Here is a 20,463-nt window from a genome sequence, read left to right as displayed (position 1 = left end):
TCCAAGCAAAGCTCTTTCTCACCCTCATAAGCCAAACCTCACAGTCCATCGTTCTTACTGCATTAAGGTCTTTCAACTCTGACCAGAATAGTCCATCAAGTTGTACTTATAGCATTGCAAGGAGTCTCTTAGGCCAAGGTTTCAAATCCTTCCACATTCCTCTTGAAAATCAGCTCCAAAAGGCCACTGCCACACAGTCAGGTGTCTAGCAGTAATCCAACTACTGGGTACCAATTTACTGTTGCAGTCAGAAATCACCCGAACAAAAGTAGCTTTTGTAGATAAAAGGGTTTATTTTGGCTTATAGACTCGTGGGGAAACTCCACAATGGCAGGGGAAAGCAATGGCATGAGTAGAGGGTGGACATCAGCCCCTGGACAACATCAGGTGGACAATATCCACAGGAGAATGTGACAAACACTGCAAGGGAAAACTGGCTATAACACCCATAAGCCCGCCCCAACAATGCACTGCCTCCAGGAGGTGTTAATTCCCACATCTCCATCAGCTGGGAACCTAGCATTCAGAACACCTAATTTTGGGGGGTCAACCTGAATCAAACCACCACAGGTATGGTATTTTGGACTACATTAATATATAGGAGGTGTTGCCCACATTTTTTTTTCCTTTTGTAAAGATCCAGGAATTTACCTGTAAACTTTAGAGCTAAAAAAAAAAAAAAAAAAACTGGTTATGAGGGCTGAGAAGTTGGTTCAGTGGGTAAGACTGCTTGCTGTTGCACACGTATGAGGGCCTGCGAGGGCATGAGCCCACCTGGGTTCAGTTCTTCAGCACCTACATAAAAAGCTGAGTATGGCAATGCACATCTGTAATCCCAGTCCGTTAGGGGGACAGAAACCAGAGAATCACTGGCACTCACAAAAAGGGAAAGCTCTGGAACCAGTGAGAAGCTGCCTTTCAAGGAAACAAACAGATGAGTGATATGTTAATATTTGCCATCTGCTCATATACATGCATACATCACACTATACCTGCAAACCACAAAACTGGTTAGAAGAGGAATTCACTTCAGTCAGGCCTAACTAAAATATTAACTAGCTCAAATGCCAACTTTCAGCATCTTGAAAAATTACTGACACAGGACTTATAAGAGATTAAAATGAAGGCTAGGAAGAGGGCTCAGTGGATAAAATGCTTACCGTGCAACAGTGAGAACTGAATTTTAGATTCCCAGCACCCACATAAGTGCTGTGTAGGCAAGATTACCACCTGTAATCTTAGCTCCCAGGAGATGTTGACAGAGGTTTCTTGGGGCAATTGAGTAACTAGACTACTTGAATTGGTGATCTCTAGGTTCAACTGAGAGACCGTGCCTCAGTAAATAAAGTGCAGAGAGGTCAAGAGAGACATTTGATGTCAACCTCTGGCATCAAAATATATGTACAGGGCCTAGAGAGATGGTTTAGTGGTTAAGGCACTTACCTGCAAAGCCTAAGGACCCAGGTACAATTCTCCAGTACCATGTAAGCCAGATGCACAAAGTGCACATGCATCTGGAGTTCATTTGTAGTGGCTGGTGGCCATGGCACACCCATTCTCTCTCCCTCCCTCTCTCTCTATCAAATAAATAAATAAAATATTTTTTAAAAATACATGTACAATGGAGTTCTACTCAGCGGTAAAGAAAAATGAAGTTATGAAACTTGCAGAAAAATGGATGGACCTGGAAAGGATTATACTAAGTGAGGTAACCCAGGCCCAGAAAGCCAAGCGCCACATGTTCTCTCTCATATGTGGATCCTAGCTACAGATAATTGGGCTTCTGTGTGGGAAGGAAAATGCTTAGTAGCAGAGGCCAGTAAGTTAAAAAGGAGACAGACATAAAGGGAAGAGAAAGGAAGGGAGGAGGGTACGTAATAGGTTGATATTGTATATATGTAAGTACAGTGATTGAGATGGGGAGGTAATATGATGGAGAATGGAATTTCAAAGGGGAAAGTGTGGGGGAGAGGGAGGGAATTACCATGGGATATTTTTTTATAATCATGGAAAATGCTAATAAAAATTAAAAAAAAAATAAAAAAAACATGTACACATGCATGCACACAAACCCAGATACACATGCATTCATCCACATGCAAACATGCATCCACAATTTCCTTTTAAACAAATGTATACATACACATGCATATGCACAAAATAAAAAAAATGATAAAATGATTTAAAATAAAATAAATTAAACAGACATTTAACAACTTAAAAAGAAAAATACGATGTTAATTTATCATAAATATCATTTAGACTTAACTGTGTTAAAAATCTGTACTGGAGGAATGGCTTAGCAGTTAAGGTGTTTGCTTGCAAAGCCAAAGGACCCAGGGTCAATTCCCCAGGTCCCACGTTAGCCAGATGCACAAAGGGGCACACATGTCTGGAGTTCGTTTGCAGTGGGTGGAGGCCCTGGCATGTCCATTCTCTCTCTCTCTCTCTCCCTCTCACTTTTTCTGTCAAATAAATAAATAAATATAAAATATTTTTTAAAATCTAATAAATTTATACTGCCTTGTAAACATAGGTATTCTTAACTTTTTGAAACCTACTAAAATGGCATTTTGGAGTCTAGTAAGTATGTTTTATAACTTCAAAATGTTTTGAGTACAACTTGTTTCTGCAAACCTTATTTGTTGAAGTCATAAGATTAAAGTTTCATTAAGCTACAAAATTCTATGTTGGCTACATAAATTTTGATATGGTTCTCCCAAAATATATTCTGAAAATAAATTAAATTCATTTCATCTTTTTAAAATATTTGAGACTAAAAAAAAACAAAGGAGGCTGGAAAGATTGCTTAATGGGTAAGGCACTTGCCTGCAAAGCCTAAGGACCAAGGTTCAATTTCCCACTACCCACATTAAACAAGATTCACAAGGTGGTATATGCATATGGAGCTTGTTTCAAACAAAGAAAAAAAAATCAAAGGACACCTAAATACATTGTTAATCAAAATACCTCTATACTATGTACATTGAAATCATTTTACTAGAGCTGGGAGTAATGGTGCGTACCTTTAATCTCAGGACTCAGGAGGCAGGGTTAGGAGAACCACTGTGAGAATTTGAGGACAGCCTGGGACTACAGAGTGAGTTCCAATTTAGTTTGGGATAGAGTGGGACCCTACCTCAATAAAAATCCTTTAGTAGATTAACTGCTATGGATTTCTTTTGCAGAAATATTATTTTAAAATTATCATTTTTTAACTTTTTTTGAGGCAAGCCCAACAGACTGGCCTTTTTTGAGAGAGATGAGAGAGAGAGAAAGAGAGAGAGAGAGAATTGGCAAACCAGGGCCTCCAGCCACTGTAATCAAACTCCAGACATGTGTGCCACCTTTTGCACATGTGCCACCTTGTGCATCTGGCTTATGTGGGATCTGGGAGTCAAACATGGATCCTTAGGCTTTACAGGCAAGCACCTTAACTACTAAGTCATCACTTCAGTCCTATCAAATCTTTTTGATGAATATTTGTGCAAGTTAGTAGAAGATGTGAAAAGTCTATGTTTTCTAGTTTCATCTACACATATATTTCATTACTCCAAAGATAAAAGGCATATTTTATGAGGAATACTTAGATATTTTAAACTTTTTATAATTACTTTTATTATTAATTATGCACTTTACAGTATGGACATATTGTATATTGGTCTTATTCCCCTCTCTCTTACCCCATTCCACTGAAGGGCCTCCTCAGTGGGGTTGTTGGTATTCACTGTGTGGTCATGAATGCACCAGTCACTCTCAGTGCAAGGGACAATGTCTTCGGATATACCTTCTCTCCCTATGGCTCTTAGAATCCTATGCCCTCTCTTCCTCAATGTTCTTGAGCCATGGCATATGTTATAAGTCTCTTTAGTGTTGAGCTTTCTGCAACCTCTGAATTTCTGCTTTGATGAGATTTTAGTCTCTTCAGTGTCTGCCACTATCTCCCTGAAGAGGGTTGTCAGGCTAGCTGTGAGAGCAGCACAAGTTTAAATCACAACTTCCTCTGTAGTGTCTCCTAGGCCCCGGAAGATGTGATAGAGATGACTCATTTCCTGCTAGGAAGTAGGTTATCTTTTCTTATTGTATTGATTTATCTTGGTTCTCCCTGGTATTCACTGCTATATGTATCAGGTCCTCCAACTAAGAGTGGGCATACCCTCTCATCTTAGCCAAAGAACAGTGGAAGTTCCTCTCTAGAGTTATGACCTTCCCATCTATAGGATTCTGACTTGGCTTTAGTACCACTTAAGAATTCCCTTCCACTATGGTACTGATTCAAGCTGTCATTAGTTTTGTGTAACTCCTCCTCACACCCTCATCCTCCCTTATCCCCATCTCCACCATGATGCTTCCACCCCATGTATTCTGTCCCCCCATTTGCCTGTCAACCTGTCAAGTATCTCCTCCTCTTATCCCCCCCTGTTTCCTCTCTCCCTCCCTCCCTCTCTCTCTCTCTCTCTCTCTTTCTCTCTCTCTCTTTGGTTATTCGAGGTAGTGTCTCACTCTCTAGCCCAGGCTGACCTGGAATTCACTATGTAGTCTCAGGGTAGCCTCAAACTCACAGTGATCCACCTGCCTCTGCTTCCTGAGTGCAGGGATTAAAGCTCTCTCTTAACCTCATTCTGGTTCCTTGCAAGTGTTACTGCAAATCAAGCTGCTCCACGTTAGAAACCACATATGAGAGATGACATGAATCATTTACCTTTCTGAGCCTATGTCCATTTACCTTTATGAGCCAAGTCCATTCATTTTCTGAAGGAATAATCTTGATATACACATAATACATGTGGCATGCTTATTAAGGCTCTGAAATACATGAAAAGATGGATATATATATGTATGTATATAACTTGTCAAAGATTTTTATGTTAAATTTCCTTTTCAAAACGGAAATTATGGGCTGGAGAGATGGCTTAGCGATTAAGGTGCATGCTTATGAAGCCTAAGGACCCAGATTTGATTCTTCAGGTCCCACGTAAGCCAGATGCACTTAGTAGCACATGCATCTGGAAGTTGTTTGCAGTGGCTAGAAACCCTGGTGCACCCATTTTCTCTCTCTCTCCCTCCCTTCCTCCCTCCCTCTTTCTCTGATTATAATAAATAAATAAAAATAAATTTAAAATGGAAATTACAAGAGATTAAGCTCCTACATGCAGTAATATTCAGAATCTGGGTAAGCTTACTCTGTATATAATGGAAAAGAGGCCATGTTATTAAATCTTGCCAAAATGATACCTGATACCTTAGAATTTTAACATAATTTTTTGAGGTATGGTTTTACTCTAGTCCAGCCTTACCTGGAGTTCACTATGTAATCTCAGGGTGGCCTCGAAATCATGATGATCCTCCTACCTTTGCCTCCCAAGTGCTGGGATTAAAGGCGTGTGCCACCACACCCAGATTTTAACATAGTTTTTAACTTGCAACTATGATATTAAAAGATGAGAATTATTTGTCTGTCTATTCTATCCTCTTTCAAAACTCAAAATTTCAAAGTCCTTAACTTGTCCAACCTAAAATTAAAAAGCCATTTTAAAACTAAGCTGTTGATGCCTTCTCAATCTACTGAAAGCCTTATCAATGATCAGGTTAGGTTCTGCGTCCTTGAGATCTAAATCTACTATTTAGTTTATATTTAGTCATGTCTTTGGAAGTGCAGAATTTTGGGGCTGGGGAGATGGCTGAGAGGTTAAAGGCGCACGCTGGAAGTACAGGTTTTGAATAAGGGTTGTGTAATGCTATGGAGGAAATAATCAGATCAACAGTCTAACTTAGAACTGGTAAGTATTAAATCTAAATTAAACCTACAAAATCCCTGATTAAAAAAATCTTTTCTAAGCCGGGCATGGTGGCGCACGCCTTTAATCCCAGCACTCAGGAGGCAAAGGTAGGAGGATCGCCGTGAGTTCAAGGCCACCCTGAGACTACGGAGTTAATTCCAGGCCAGCCTGGACCAGAGTGAGACCCTACCTCGAAAAACCAAAAAAAAAAAAAAAAAATCTTTTCTACTAAGGCTTTTGGTTTTCCACCAGGAATAGATGGCAAGACCCTATTGCTAAAGATTCCACATACTTGGGCTGCAAGGTCACTGAGAAATCCTGCTGGAGCTGAGCTGAAAACCTCCTCCATGTAGACCAGCTGACAGAAAGCTAGAAAAAGCTATGCTGCATGCAGTTCCATGGGAGAGAGGAAAAAAATCACCAGTGGAGATACAAAACAATGGACACTGTAAGCCTTAAATTTGGCCAACTAGGCCAAATTAGCCAACAGGTGCAATAGTGACATGTTTATTATGGGGGAAACCAACTGCTCTCTAACTTGACTGGAGGCCCACTCCATGGGAGGGAATGTATCCCTGTTACTGAAAACCTACAAGGGTAGTCATGAGCCCTAGAGCCCTAGGGGTATAATGTCTGCTAGTGTCTGGCTAAATGTATATACTATGCTCACCACACTGCCTGGTAAGCACTTCTCTTAATGTTCATACCCATATATTAATGCTATTCTCACTTTTGGTTAGAAAAGCTTCTCTTTTCAGATGGCGGTGACCTTGAGATGACCCAGAAGGCACCATGGTGCTGAGAAGAAGTGACAGAGGAGTGTACATCACTGAAATATCTCTTTCACATATTCCAAGGCTCAGAGTCTGTTGTGGAAGAGGTAGTGGAAAGACTGTAAGAGCCAAAGGAAGGGTAGGACTCCTTATAATGTGCTCATCCAGACACAAACAGGTCTGGATATCCATGACCTTGCAGTGCCTGACACTACCTAAATAGACCATCATAATAGGATAGATGACATTAAAATAAAAGAGAGACTGATTGAGAGGGAGAGTGGACTTTCAAAGGGGAAAGTGGGGGGAGGGAGGGAATTACAATGGATTATTTTCTATAATTATGGAAGTTGTCAATAAAAAATTAGCTATCTAGCCGGGCGTGGTGGCGCACGCCTTTAATCCCAGCACTCGGGAGGCAGAGGTAGGAGGATCGCCGTGAGTTCGAGGCCACCCTGAGACTCCAGAGTGCATTCCAGGTCAGCCTGGGCTAGAGTGAGACCCTACTTCAAAAAAATAAAAAAATTAAAAAAAAAAATTAGCTATCATTCTGTCATGGTTTGTGTCAGATAGTTGATGGCTGATAAATTATGCAAACAAAACATCTTTTCTATAGCTATATGTATACACATGTTGTATACATATGTTCATGTTTGTAAATCATTTACATGGTACCAACTGTCTTATAAGTGAGTGGTTCCAGAAAATAAAACTGTTAAACCCGCCCAAATACCTTTTTAACTTATAGTGTAACTGGAGCTGTAGGGCCAATTACCTGACTCTGGCAGCCCCTGCAAAGTTTAGCTACTCAATATATCAGACCCAATATACCAATTAAAGAGAGTATCTGGAGAGGTGCTTAGTGGTTAAAGGTACTTGTTTACAAAACCTGATGGACTGGGTTAGCTTCCCCAGTACCCACAGAAGGCCAGATACACAAAGACCTGGAGTTTGTTTACAGTGACAAGAGGTCCTGGCTTGCCCATTCATTCTCTCTCTAACCACAAGTAAATAATAATAATTTTAAAAAAGCAATGGATAGAAAGAGAAAAATTAATCATGTGGCCATGGTGGATGAAGCAAATAGAGAGGTCTGAATCCCTCAGGTACATCTTTGAGGTACTAAGTTTTACACTGAAAGTTTAAAACAATAAGCAAAGAACAGGTGATACACATAACTGAACATTCCTGGCCAGTATGTTATCTGACTGAACCTCACTTCTTAAAAATGATATTAACAAATAGATTTTAGTCACACTTCTTTGTCAAGGACATAAATATCTTCTGATGTTTATTGACCCCTTCTCAAGGCAGATAGAGGCCTACACCACCTAGAGCAAAAGGAAAAAAAAACCCTCAAAAAGTTATTCTCTAAAATAAAATCTTTACCTTCTGAGTTTCTTCAACCTCACATCTGAAAGATAGACCATCAAAACTTGCAATCTGCTAAAAGGTGAAAAGACTTAAACATTATCTTCAAACAAGCAAAAAGGTTGTCTTAACATCTTACAAATACAAAGATAAGCCCTATTTATAAATCTACTATAGCAATCATATTTTATTTTTATTCATTATTTTTCTTTTAGTAATAATAATTACAACCTCACACTGATTTTCTCTTAATTCCATCACTGGATGCCTTCTTAAAATTGTTCATCCTCAATATATAACCATCAGTAGGGCTTTTTTTTTTTCCATTCACAGGATCTTATCCTTGGAGCAAGCTAGATAGGGATGGCTTTCCTGAGTCAATCATGGCCATAGTTGGTCTAGGCTCTTGCCCTTTCTGGGGCTCTTAGTTGTCATAATTAAACTACTCTTATTTAGGTTTTCCATTCTTAATTTCCGTTCAACATTTGTATCTTCTAAGATAAGGCAATTTGAAACTAAACTTTTTTTTTGAGGTCTCACTCTTGCTCAGGCTGACCTGGAATTCACTATGTATCATTAGGCTGGCCTCGAACTCACAGTTATCTTCCTACCTCTGCCTCCCAATGCTGGGATTAAAGGCATATGCCACCACACACACCTTAAAGTCTTTACAATTTTTTTTGTTTGTTTTATATTTATTTATTTATTTGAAAGTGACAGACAGAGAAAGAGGCAGAGAGAGAGAGAGAATGGGCACTCCAGGGCTTCCAGCCACTGCAGACGAATTCCAGATGCGTGCGCCCCCTTGTGCATCTGGCTAACGTGGGTCCTGGGGAACCGAGCCTCAAATCGGGGTCCTTAGGCTTCACAGGTAAGCGCTTAACCACTAAGCCATCTCTCCAGCCCTTAAAGTCTTTTGATTCAGGGATTTCATCCAGCTCCTACTACAGGTGATACAAATTGTCCTCTCCATCCAATGGATGCAATAAGGAGAGAATTTTGTGCTCCCTCTTATAGGAGACTGATCATCATACTTAAGCTCCCCCCACACCAGTTTTCCAGGGGGCTGGAGAGATGGCTTAGTGGTTAAGGCACTTGCCTACTAAGTCAAAGGACCTAGATTTGATTCCCCAGAATCCACATTAGCTAGATGAACATGGTGTACATGTGTCTGGAGTTCTTTTGCAGTGGCTGGAGGTCGTGATGCACTCAATTTCCCTCTCTCTCTCTCTCTCTCTCTCTCTCTCTCTCTCTCTCTCTCTCTCTCTCTCCCTCTCTCTCTCTCTCACTCTTGCTCTCTCCCTCTTCCTCTCCAATAAATAAAAAGTAAAGATTTCTGGAACTAAAGCTCTAAGGGAATATTTGAGGAAGGGCAGTATGGCAAAAGAACTCCAGATTATATGCATCTGACTCTAACCCTTCTCCCCAACAAGGCTGACATGTACTACAGAGACCATGCATAGAAAAAGCACTTGCTAGATACAATGTCCCCAATTTGCCAGGCATGGGCGCTGTTGACCTTCTAACTTGTTTTTCCCTAACCCTGGCAACTTCTTTCCTTGGAAGTGCTCTTTCTTAATAAATTGTGTCTGTTTCTCCACTATCAATGTGTCTCTGACCAATCCACTATCCTAGGACACAAGAATCTGGAAATCTCAGTGGGTGCTGTCTGGATTCTGATTCTTGCCTGTAATAGTGACCAAAATATATGTCTATTTCATATGGATAAAAGCACCCAAACCATGAGATAGTGCCCCTACATATTTAATATTTTTATCACTTAGATTTGTAATCTCAGTTTACCTAACATAAACTAGTTTAAAATTTTTCTGAGCACTTAACAAAAATAATGTTAATAATCTAGCCACCTTTAAATTCAAGATATGTTTTTTCTCAGTAAGACCTAACAACCTGACTATTATAAACTTTTGTCTATTGCATACAGAATAATATAAGGGCTTGTCCGGATCCCAAATGTTACTATCTATAGACGATGATCTCCTATAATCCAAATATTAGAAGGAAATTTAACACAATTTGTTTTTGTTATTTTTGAGGTAGGGTCTCACTCTTACCCAAGCTAACCGGGCACTTTGTAGTACCAGGCTGGCCTCAAACTCATGGTGATCTTCTTACCTGTGCCTCCTGTGTGCTTAACATAAAGATCTTTGACAAACACATATATTCAATATTTTATAAATAGTACAGCCTTAATAAAATTCTCATATTTAGTAATAGTATATGTAAGTATTCCTAGAAAAGGAGATATATGGCCATGATCTAATAATAGGAGCTTTGTTTCAGTTTGCAACGGGGTCTCATGTAGCCCACACTGGCCTTGTACTTTAGGCTGACCTTTAACTCCTAATCCTCTTTCCTCCACATCCCAAGTGCAGTGTACACAGATCTGTACCACCATACCTAGCTAATGAGAAGGCTTCTTTTTTTTTTTTTTTCAAGATAGGGTCTTGCTCTAGCACAGGCTGACCTGGAATTCACTACGTAGTCTCAGGCTGGCCTCGAACTCACAGTGATCCTCCTACCTCTGCTTCCCAGGTGCTGGGATTAAAGACATGCACCACTATGCCTGGCTTGAGGTGGCTTTTAATGTACATTATTTAGAGGTATTTTTGATAGAGAAGCGGAGCAAGGTAATTTTTTTATATAGGTAATCAGCCAGGGACAGAGACCCAAGGAAATGCCACCTTGCCCACCCTGGCAGTACTAGAACCCATGTCTGACCCAGCCTCATCCAAGATGGCTACAAGCATCAACTCCTGTGACAATTTCCTGTTGCTTCTTCAAGTTCCACAGCTTATCAGGCCTGTGTGCTGGCTCTTTCTGAGTCAGCTTCTTGAGCCCACCCACCAATCAGGTCTCTCCATCACACACTGGAGTCTGATGATGAGGCTGAATCTAATTGGATGTGTGATCCATAAATGTGTAAACTTTCTCACTCTCCAGGGTCCCAGCTGTCTTGGTCCTTGCTTCCTATCCCCTTTGGTAAGCTCTCTTTCTCAGCTGACGGAAGGTTTTGCTGCTTACTTTCTACCTGTTTTATTCTGGGTACTCTCCTGCTTATCTACATGGGTGATCTCTCATTAAGTTCTGAGCCCCTTATTCTCCTGTGGTCTTTGACCCACTATGCGAGGGAGCTCTTGTGACTTGGGCTCTCCTGCTTTGTTCTCTTTCTCTCTCTCTCTCTCTCTCTCTCTCTCTCTCTCTCTCTCTCTCTCTCTCTCTGTGTGTGTGTGTGTGTGTGTGTGTGTGTGTGTGTGTCTCAAAGACTTCCTTCCTGGAGATGTGAGGGAAATCTTCTCCACCTAGCCTCCTGCTTCCTGGGGAAGCGCTTCTTGGGGCTTAGGCCTTCCTGCTCGCCTTCCCTCTGGATCCTAACTCTCCCTAGAATAAACCTTATAATTCATAAGTTATCCTTATTTGAGGAGCATTTTCAATTCTTTCCTAACATGGGCAAAGGCCCAAAATTGGGTCCACAAGCCTGGTATCTCCTGCATCTTTATGAAATCCAATCCACTCCCTGCACTCAAAATCTCACACCATTTTGATTAACATAAATTTTTTTATGTTCTCTCATTTTTAATCACCCTTGGAGATTAAAAATTGAACAAAATTTGGGGCTGGAGAGATGGCTTAGAAGTTAAGGCACTTGCCTGTGAAGCCAAAGGACTTAGGTTTGGTTCCCCAGGACCCACATAAGCCAGATACACAAGGTGGCGCATGTGTCTGGAGTTCGTTTGAATGGCTGGGGGCCCTGGCAGTACCCATTCTCCCTCTGTCTCTTTTATCTCTTTGCAAATAAAATAAAAATGAAAAAAAATAGGCCCAGCATGGTGGCGCACTCCTGTAATCCCAGCGCTTGGGAGGCAGAGATAGGAGGATCACCATGAGTTCAAGGCCACCCTGAGAATACATAGTTAATTCCAGGTCAGCCTGGACCAGAATGAGACCTTACCTCGAAAAACAAACAAAAAAAGGAAAAAAAAAACATTAAAAAAAGAACAAAATTTAATTTCTAGCATATTTAGAAGAAAATATTTATCAAAATCTGTCTCTGGAGCTGGGCGTGGTGGCACACGCCTTTAATCCCAGCACTCGGGAGGCAGAGGTAGGAGGATCACCGTGAGTTTGAGGCCATCCTGAGACTACATAGTGAATTCCAGGTCAGCCTAGACCAGAGTGAGACCCTACCTCGAAATACCAAAAATCTGTCTCTGGGCTGAAGTGCATTCTGGCAAGGCTTCTTTGGTGGCACAGGTGGCACATAGGACAAGTACTGGGTGGCAGTGGACCTGGTGCTAGGCCCTGCTGCTGCATCTACCTGCTGATGTGCTGCCAGTGGCAAGGATGCAGCAGATGCCGTGGGCGCCGGCTGCATCCCTCATGGTCCACAGAAAATTTAACCAATGGTTCATATGTCTTAAATGTGGAACAACTTGAGAAACTTCTTTGCCTGCTTGAGTCAACTGAGGACCCTGTCATTGAAAAGATCTTGGTCACTCTGACTAACAATGCAGCCTTTTCAGCTAAACAAGCCATTCATTATTTGTGATATGGTAGGTATTCTAATTGTTGGAAACAAAATCAGCAGTCCAAATGGCAATATTAAAGAGAAAGCTTTAAGTACACTCAATAACCTGACCGTAAATGTTGAAAAGCAAATCAAGATAAAGATCTACATCAACCAAGCCTCTAAGGACATCATCTCTGATGCCTGAACTCTCCTATGCAGCTGGCCGGACTGAGGCTGTTTACAAACATGGCTGTTACCAATGACCACCAGCACATGCTGAGCAACTACATTACAGACCTGTTCCACCTGCTACTTACTGGAATTGGAAACACCAAAGTTCAAGTGCTGAAACTGCTTTTGGATTTGTCTGAACATCTAGCTATGACAGAGGATAACTTGATGCCCAAGTGGATTCATCATTTCTGTCCCTTTATGATGACCATATAAAAAAGGACATTCTTGGGGCTGGAGAGATGGCTTAGCAGTGAAGCGCTTGCCTGTGAAGCTTAAGGACCCTGGTTTGAGGCTCTATTCCCCAGAGCCCATGTAAGCCAGATGCACAAGGGGATGCACGCATGTGGAGTTCATTTGCAGTGCCTCGAGGTCCTGGCGCACCCATTCTCTCTCTCTCTCTCTCTCTCTCTCTCTCTCTGTCTCTGTCTCTCTGCCTCTTTCTCTCTCTGTCTGTTGCTCTCAAATAAATAAAAATAAACAAAAATTTAAAAAAGGAGATTCTTCTTCAAGTACTTGCACTCTTTGAGAATATAAGTAACTGCCTCAAAGTGGAAGGCCATCTAGGTAATCAGTCTTCTTTCACTAAAGGGTCATTGTTTGTCCTGTTATATGGAGAAGAATGTGCCCAGAAAATGAGAGCCACAAAAATTCTGATTTTGGCTGGTTATATTTTTCCAGAGAAAATTAACACACAGAAACTTATATTTCATCTTCTTTAAAAGGATTGTTTTAGCCACTGAATTTGAATATAAACTGCCACATTTCACCCTTAACACAGTTCAGGTTGAGCATTCCTGATCCAATATGGTGGTCAGTGTTTGGGATTTTGGAGCATTTCAGAACCAGGGTTTTTGGATTAGGTATGTATGCTCAACCAATAAAGTCTGTGAAAATATCCCATTCTGAAAAACTCATAAGATCTTATATACTTGTCATGCTCTCAAGGCTAGTTTTGGACCATCTTATGTTGTTTGTTCCATCTTATGGACCATCAAATGAATACAAGATTATATTGAACCATTATGTCACTATAAGCTACTTTAGTGATTTCCTTCAGAAGAAATGGTGATACACACATGGGGGGGGGGATTTTTCACCCTTCTAACTCCTGGAAGTGATGTGCAATTACTCATCTGAGATATCTGAGGAGCTGATGGACTGGACGCCAGGAAGCTGGCTGTTCTTTTTTTAAATTATTTTTATTTATTTATTTGAGAGTGACATACAGAAAGAGAAAGAGGGAGATAGGGAGAATGGGCAGACCAGGGCCTCCAACCACTGCAAACGAACTCCAGATGTGTGTGCCCCCTTATGCATCTGGCTAATGTGGGTCCTGGGGAATCAAGCCTCGAACCAGGGTTCTTAGACTTCACAGGCAAGCGCTTAACCACTAAGCCATCTCTCCAGTCCCCGCCTGTTCTTTAGTACAGTGATCTCCTGCTCTGTCAAGTCCACCTGCCAGCCACCCATACTACTTTCAAGTCTATTTCAATCATCAGAATCCTTTCTATCAGTGGAAATGATAAGTAAAATAAAAATGTAAACTTTTCAGAACAAACTGTTCTTAGTACTCATCTCTATAAGTGTGCCAGCATGTAAAGACATTACATATGCAATACTGAGAAATCAATCTAAATGCCCACCAATAGGTAACTGGTTACAATCATTTAAACACTTTTTGAAAAGTCTGAAGGGAGTCTGACTGTGCTGATGTGGAAATATTCCCATGAAATGATTTTTGTTTTTGTAAAATATTTTTATATTTTAATGATTTATTTGAGAAAGAGAGGGAGGGAGGGAAGGAGAGAGGGAGAGAGATAATGGATGCACCAGGACCTCTAGCCACTGCAGATGAACTCCAAGTGCTTGTACCACCTTGTGCATCTGGCTTATGTGGGTACAGGGGGATCAAACTTAGGTCCTTAGGCTTTGCAGACAAGTGTCTTAACCACTAAGGTAGCTCTCTAGCCTGAAATGGTAGTTTTAATGATGCATTCTAATAGTATATAGTATAATCCCATGTGTTTTCATTAATTTAATTAATTTATTCATGGGAGAGAGAATGGACACACCAGAGCCTCCAGCCACTGCAAACAAACTCCAGACACATGCACCACCTTGTTCATCTGGCTTATGTGGGTCCTGGGGAATCAAACCGAGGTCCTTTGGCTTTGCAGGCAAACACCTTAACCACTAAGCCATCTCTCCAGCCCCCATGTGTGTTTTTACGAGAAATGTTTACATTTCTCTTTAGACAGAACGTTTCTAAATTATTTATTTATTTATTTGAGAGCGACAGACACAGAGAGAAAGACAGATAGAGGGAGAGAGAGAGAATGGGCGTGCCAGGGCTTCCAGCCTCTGCAAACGAACTCCAGACGCATGTGCCACCCTGTGCATCTGGCTAACGTGGGACCTGGGGAACCGAGCCTCGAACCGGGGTCCTTAGGCTTCACAGGCAAGCGCTTAACCGCTAAGCCATCTCTCCAGCCCTACAGAACATTTCTAGAATGATACTCATACTCCTAGGACTGGGACTGGGATGTGGGCACACGGTGTTTCTAGGTATGTCCATTCCTATTGTTTGAATTCTTAACTATGACCATAAATTGAATATTTTTAAATAAAAAACTATGTAACCAAAGCCAGAATGGTGTTGCATGACTTTAATCCCAGTACTTGACAGGCAGAAGGAGAAGGTCATTTATTTGTTCAAAGCCAGCCTGTGCCTACAGAGTGAGTTCCAGATGAGTCTGGGCTAGAAAACAACAAAAATCTATGTAGCCAGTGCAGAAATTTGATAATTTAACAAAATATTTATCTTATGACTGAATGAATGTTGTTTTATATAAGCAAACTGCACTTTCAGTATTTTAGACACTTATTGTCCCTCTAGCATATGACAAATTGAAAGCATTTTAAGGTTTTATGAAACATATTTAATAGACTCATGTGCCATATTAATAGATTATAAAAATCTAAAAAATGCTAATAATACTTACAGTGTATATTTGTCAGGTTTTAATATTTTATTTACTTATTTGAAAGAGAAAAGGAGAGAGAGAGAGAGAAAAAAAAATGGGCATTTCAGGACCTCTAGCCACTGCAAACAAACTCCAGACACATGCACTACATTGTGCTTTACATGGGTACTGGGGATTCAAACCTGGGTCCTTGATCTTTGCAGACAAGTGCCTTAACCACTAAGCTATCTCTTACCAAGTTTTTAAATGACTAGTTAAACCCAAACTTATGACAAATTAAGACTGTCTGCTTTTATTTTAAAACTTCATTATAAATCATTGTGGTTCTCTCTCATGTAAACCAGCAGCAAGGGCTTTTATTCCTCAGCCTTGTTTCCAGAATTGACATTTGAAAGTGCCACATCCTAATGTTTCTACCAGGAAGCTCAAAAGTTAACATTTCAATATCTATAGTTAGCCCTGACTAAGATAAAGACCTTAAGTAACCAAATTTTGTTTTCCTATGTGCCAAGCCAAAAAAATAAAAATGCCCAGCCAGACAGGCAACAACCCAAGTCCCCAAATCCCATATTTTAAATGGGAAATGCCAAGAATAATAATTTTAGTATGCACTGAATATATATAAATGGAAGTGGCCATGGATACAATGGTCAGTTATTTTAGAAATTATGGGGACGCACTGAGATTTAGATTAGAGGTTCATTATGATTTTTTTCTTTTCTTTTTTTTTCTTTTCTTTTTTTTTTTTTTTTTTGGTTATTCGAGGTAGGGTCTCACTCTAGCCGAGGCTGACCTAGAAATGACTATGTAGTCTCAGGGTGGCCTCGAACTCATGGCGCTCCTCCTACCTCTGCCTCCCAAGTGCTGGGACTAAAGGCATGCGCCACCACGCCCAGTTCATGATTTTTTTTTTTTTTGAGGTAGGGTTTCACTCTAGCACAGGCTGACCTGGAATTCAATATGTAGTCTCAGGGTGGCCTTGGACTTGCAGTGATCCGCCTATCTCTGCCTCCCCAGTGCTGGAATTAAAGGCATACACTACCACACCTGGCCATTTTGATGTTTTGATGGCTGAAGTTAAAAGTTAGCTATGAGGAGAGTCTTTTGGATCAGTGTATTTTGCTCAATGGACATTCCTTCCCAGGGTGGCATCAATGTGCCAGGTTTTTACCTCTCTCTTACCTGTATCAGGAAACCCCAACACCAAGGGGCATGAGGTAGCTCTAGGTACAGGCTAACCAACTCTTGGAATTCCTTCCAATCCAGGAACAGGGTATCTTCCTATGTGGTTCCCCATTAGATCACTCACTACATGTCAGGAGGTAATGTATCCCTGAAATCTCGGTTAAGAATCTAGTAACATGGTTGTGAGACAGCTTATAGGTAACAAGGCCCCAAAAGTAAAAAAAAAAGGGAATGTCTTGGAGCCTGTAGTAGAGAATCTAGGTCATTCCAGTTTGGTATAGGTCAGACGTGTCATTAAGGAAAATCTGGGAGAAATGTAAGGAAACTAATCTTTTCCCCCTAACCTGACCCCAGACACCCGGTGTCAGGAATCTAGCCACTCATCCAAGAGTCTCATATAAAAAAGACACTCTCATTTGGCATGGTGGTACACACCTTTAATCCCAGCACTCGGGAGGCAGAGGTAGGAGGTTTACCTTGAGTTGAAGTCCACCCTGAGACTACATAGTGAATTCCAGGTCAGTCTGGGCTAGAGCAAAACCCTACCTTGAAAAACCAAAAAAAAAAAAAAAAAGACAATCTCAAAGGTGTTGGAGTGGGCTTCCTTGTTTTCTGGAACATTCTCTTGCATCCTTGGACAAGCCTATCTATAATCTAATAAAACCTAAAAACTTTAACTTTTGGTCAGTGGTTTTCAATTCTTTGAATTCATAAGATAAGAATCCAGAAGCTACTGACTCAGTGGAAGTTTTGTGTGACCACTGAGTTTCCTGGCATGTTAACTCCTAGGTTATAGCCCAGTCAAGATCCAAGAAAGGCTATGGTGCTCTGAAAAGATAACCCCAAATTCCCATATCAGTTGCAGAATGTAAAGAAACTAAGCCAAGCCTGAGCAGGAAGCTTCCTCACTGTTGCCTAGCTTTCTGTGTACCAGAAGGTGCTATGCAAGCTGCTGGGGAAGAAAAGTCATCAACTAACCTAACCAGCTCTGGACCCTGTGTACTTACTTCACAAGGCACGATATGCCCACGGGTGCATTAATGGCATGAAAAGTATGGGAACAACCAACTACTCTCTGTTTTTCATGGAGAGGACTCATACCTGGTATTGTAATTGTAAATCTGACCAAAACCCTGTGGCTAGAGACTTAGACTTGAAGAAGAGACCCATTACTGTGATTATACTAAATGGACATCATGTCAACCAGCCTTCTAAATGTTTGTTCTCATAACTTGCAACCTTGGCTATTTAAGTTTCTTTATGCAACGGGCAGAGGTTAATATAAAGATTCATAACTGGCAAGGTTATTATGGCTAAGTGACTAGTGTGTGCTCATCTCTAAACATAACATCTAAACTACCCCCTCTAAGGCCCAGGAAGCCTCACAGAAGATGGAACAGAAAGAATGTAAGAGCAGGTGGATGAAAAGAGGGCCGTGGAATGCTACCTTTTGGATATGACATGACCATTACACTCACAAACTCACAGCTGATATGGATAACTGTGTAAAATCAAACCTATCAATATTTTATCATGGATGACAGAGGAATTCATGAGTTTCTAAGCCTTCCAGAGTAGCTAATTGCCACTGATGATTGCTGGAAGAGGAGTCATGTCCTTCAGGGATGTGACCACTGGTTGATTGCCTGTTCTCTAGTAAGTAACCTCCTAACCTCGATCATGCAAATGACCCTAATTTAACTCAGTGGGCCAAAAAAGACCATGACATAGCCGGGCTTGGTGGCACACGCCTTTAATCCCAGCACTTGTGAGGCAGAGAGGTAGGAGGAACACTGTGCATTCAAGGCTACCCTGAGACTACATAGTGAATTCTAGGTCAACCTGGGCTACAGTGAGACCCTACCTCAAAAAACCAAACCAAACCAAAACAAAACAAAACAAAAAAACTAGAATAGGAGGTTGAGGAGATAGCTCAGTAGTTAATGGAACTTGCTTGTACAGCCTGAAGGCCAGAGTTTGACTCCCCAATACCCACATAAAGCCACATGTACAAAGTAGCATGTGAATCTGGAGTTTGTTTGCATTGGCAAGCATTTCAAACATGACTTTAAAAAATCCATGGCAAGAACACAGAACAAACTATGGTCTGGACTTCAACTGAACAACTAAAGTACTTTTCACCAAAAAAAAGTCCAGTCAAAAACTCTTTTCCTTTACCAATTTATCAGTATATGTTTATAAGCAATTGACACGCAAGGGTTAGGAAACTAGGAAACTCTCCCAGCAGCTGGGAGTTCCCATACATTCTAACCTAGGGTTAGCTACGGATTTACCTACGGGATGCCTTTGCCAAAGTTGTGGGGGACCTTATATCAGCCTGCCACATCTTAAAATAGGAAGTGAATTCATGAAGGAAAATTAATTTATTTACAATTTGACCAAACCAGGGAAAGAAATACTCTTAATGTCTCTCTGCCTTGTTTAAATAGCAGAGTTACAATTTTATAAAAAGGGTGAAACAAAAGTTAGACATATGCATATGTTAAGTTGTCAGAACTTGTGAAATCTCTCTGCAAATTCCTCCTTTGGCTGGCACAAGGGTCAGCATGGGATTCCTCTTGAAATTTCTTTGAGGTCCATTGTTTCAATAGTCTGATAGCTGAAGGGAGGCACTCAAAAGTATTTCTTTTTCAAATATTTCCTTTCCTACCAAAGTAGTTGCAATTACTTTCACTAAGTTTTTGTAAATTTGTTTTTTAATCTATGTGGCTAATATTCTGTAATTGGTGTTATTTATTTATTTGATTATTTCTTTATTTATGTAGGAGAGAGAGAAAGATAGAGAGATCTTGGATGTACCAATGCTTCTTGCTGCTGTAAATGAACTCCAGACTCACTTTGTATATCTGGCTTTACATGAGGACTAGGAAATCGAAGTCAGCCCAACAAGGTTTGTGAGCAAGTGTCTTTAACTGCTGAGCCATTTCCCCAGCCCTGTCATTGTTTTATTTATTTATTTATCTATTTATTTTTGGTTTTCAAGGTAGGGTCTCACTCTAGCCCAGGCTAACCTGGAATTCACTATGTAGTCTCAGGCTGGCCTTAAACTCACAGTGATCCTTCTATGTCTACCTCCTGAGTGGTGAGATTAAAGGCATGTGCCACCACGCCCACCTTAATTCTTTATTTTATTTTATTTTTTCAGGTAGGATCTCACTGTAGCCAAGGCTGACCTGGGATTCACTATGTAACCTCAGGCTGACCTTGAACTCAAAGGAATGCTTCGACCTCTGCCTCCTGAGTACTGGGATTAAAGGAATGTACCACCACACTGGCCAAGGTTTTATGTTTATGCTTTTTGTTTTTTGAGGTAGGGTCTCGCTCTAGTCCAGGCTGACTTAGAATTCACTGTGTAGTTTCCAGCTGGCCTTGAAGTCACAGCAATCCTATTTCAGTTTCATTGTTATTTTTATTTGTTTATTTGTTTGAGAGAGAAGGAAAGAGAGAAAGGCAGATAGAGAATGGATGTGCCAGGGCATCCAGCCACTGTGAACGAACTCCAGACACATGCATTACCTTGTGCATCTGGATTTCATGGGTATTGAGGACTTGAACCTGGGCCCTTGGGCCTCCTAGGCAAGTGC

At 40.8% G+C, this 20,463-nt stretch overlaps 1 pseudogene; it reads left to right on the top strand.

Annotated features, from left to right (window-relative positions):
• Positions 1-12,269: 12,269 nt before the first annotated feature.
• Positions 12,270-13,408, top strand: LOC101608779 (annotated as a pseudogene).
• The last annotated feature ends 7,055 nt before the right edge of the window (positions 13,409-20,463 follow it).

Source organism: Jaculus jaculus, chromosome X (assembly GCF_020740685.1).
Source record: "Jaculus jaculus isolate mJacJac1 chromosome X, mJacJac1.mat.Y.cur, whole genome shotgun sequence".
NCBI classification, from domain to species: domain Eukaryota; kingdom Metazoa; phylum Chordata; class Mammalia; order Rodentia; family Dipodidae; genus Jaculus; species Jaculus jaculus.
The sequence above is the reverse complement of the archived record's forward strand: the minus strand, read 5'-3'. Positions and strand labels throughout refer to the sequence as shown.